The sequence below is a fragment of the Gymnoscopelus microlampas genome (genome assembly GCF_963454915.1).
Source record: "Gymnoscopelus microlampas genome assembly, chromosome: 15".
Classification (NCBI taxonomy): Eukaryota; Metazoa; Chordata; class Actinopteri; order Myctophiformes; family Myctophidae; genus Gymnoscopelus; species Gymnoscopelus microlampas.
In genome coordinates, this window is record NC_139952.1 from 50,182,927 (window position 1) to 50,185,426 (window position 2,500).

Below are 2,500 nucleotides of genomic sequence, written 5' to 3' on the forward strand. Positions count from 1 at the left end.
GTAAGGCTGTGTGTTAAGTACTGGGGGGTAAGGCTGTGTGTTATGTACTGGGGGGGTAAGGCTGTGTGTTAAGTACTGGGGGGTAAGGCTGTGTGTTAAGTACTGGGGGGTAAGGCTGTGTGTTAAGTACTGGGGGGTAAGGCTGTGTGTTAGTACTGGGGGGTAAGGCTGTGTGTTAAGTACTGGGGGGGGGTAAGGCTGTGTGTTAGTACTGGGGGGTAAGGCTGTGTGTTATGTACTGGGGGGGGGTAAGGCTGTGTGTTAGTACTGGGGGGTAAGGCTGTGTGTTAGTACTGGGGGGTAAGGCTGTGTGTTAAGTACTGGGGGGTAAGGCTGTGTGTTAAGTACTGGGGGGTAAGGCTGTGTGTTAAGTACTGGGGGTTAAGGCTGTGTGTTAAGTACTGGGGGGGTAAGGCTGTGTGTTAAGTACTGGGGGGTAAGGCTGTGTGTTAGTACTGGGGGGGGGTAAGGCTGTGTGTTATGTACTGGGGGGTAAGGCTGTGTGTTAAGTACTGGGGGGTAAGGCTGTGTGTTAAGTACTGGGGGGTAAGGCTGTGTGTTATGTACTGGGGGGTAAGGCTGTGTGTTAAGTACTGGGGGGTAAGGCTGTGTGTTATGTACTGGGGGGTAAGGCTGTGTGTTAGTACTGGGGGGGGGTAAGGCTGTGTGTTATGTACTGGGGGGTAAGGCTGTGTGTTAAGTACTGGGGGGTAAGGCTGTGTGTTAAGTACTGGGGGGTAAGGCTGTGTTGATGTGTTTGTCGCTCAGCTGTAACACCACAAGCTTCCTGTGTCACACATAATAAAACACTTCTCATATCCTGTGTACAACGCACTGCATCTGTCACACACACACACACACACACACACACACACACACACACACACACACACACAAAGAGAGAGAGTTCCTGTGTACAACGCGCTGCATCTGGCTCTCTCTCTCTCTCACACACAGAGAGAGAGAGTTCCTGTGTACAACGCACTGCATCTGTCTCTCTCTCTCTCTCACACACACACACACACACACACACACACACACACACACACACACACACACACACACACACACACACACACACACACACACACACACACACACACACACACACACACACACACACACACACACACACACAGAGAGAGAGAGAGAGTTCCTGTGCACATCGCACTGCATCTGTCACACACAGTTAACTGTCATATCAGCACCTTTCAGCATCAATAGGATTAATTTCTTGTCCAAACCGAACAGCTAGACATGGCTGTAACAAATGTGTCTTTTGATTTCATCTCACTGCAGCAGGAATTTAAAAAAAATCAAATTGATGTTAAATGGTAACAAAACTAAGGCAATGTTGTTCACTCCACGAGTCTGTCCAACCCTCTTAAGCATCTCCACTTTAGATGGCACCCCAATTGAGTGGGTTGATCGCTATAAATACCTTCGGTTCTGGTTGGACAAACATCAAAATTTTAAATTCCATATTGATGCCTTGAGTAAGAAGCTGAAATTTACTCTAAGTTTTTTCTACAGACTGAAGGCTTGTATTGCCTGCACCGCTCGCAAAAAAATGGTCACAGGTCTGTTTTTGTCCCAGCTGGATTATGGTGACAATATTTACAGGTTTGCTTGTGCCTCCACACTGGCCAAGCTGGATCCCCTGTATCATTCTGCACTGAGATTCATAACCAATTCTCCTTTTAAACTCACCATTGCACGTTGTATGCTGCAGTCGATTGGTCCTCTTTGACTACGCGCAGGTTGCAACATTGGTATCATTTCATTTATAAAGCTATTCTTGGTGAGCTCCCCTACTACATTACCTCCAAATTCAAAATGGTTAGAAATGGCTTAAATCTCAGATCAAATGCTTGGTTACGCTGTGAAGTACCCTCATTTTCATCTGAGGGGGGTAAAAAATGTCTTTCTTTCTTTGGCCCTTGGTCGTGGAACGATCTCCAGACTAAACTCAAATTGGCTGCTCTAATTCCCTTAACCCATTGAGACCTGAAGCCGATTCTACATGTCTCCTAAATCTCAACTTTTCAGAAAAACGTATGTTTCTATATCAGTGGTGCTCAATCTTTTTCATGTCAAGGACCCCCAAAATTATATGTATTTGGCCGCGGACCCCCATCAAAATATTTTGTTCCAGGGACAACGAGAAGCAAAGATTTGAGTTAAAAATGTTCGCTTTAAAAATATATATATTCAAAGATTTGCACACATTAAAGGTTAAATAAAAATAAAAAATATCGGCCCTGATTTGACTTTTCTCTGAGAACAACAGTATCATCAACAGTCTCTGTGCAGAACTGTAGTGCCAGGCGGTTCAGCGTACAGTAACAGTAACATCCTGGATTAAAGCTAAATTAAATCTCACCACTGAAACATTTTGTCCTAAGTCCTAATGTGTGATTAGTGAAACACACTGACTGATATGGCCCTGATGGTTTAATGCAGGGGTCTTCAACAGGGGGTCCGGGACCACCAGGGGGTC

General features: G+C 45.5%; 1 protein-coding gene across 1 annotated transcript in view; it reads right to left on the reverse strand.

The window, feature by feature from the left end:
• Nucleotides 1–2,500, reverse strand: part of LOC311062417 (septin-7-like) — a 65,603-nt gene that overhangs the window by 29,720 nt on the left and 33,383 nt on the right.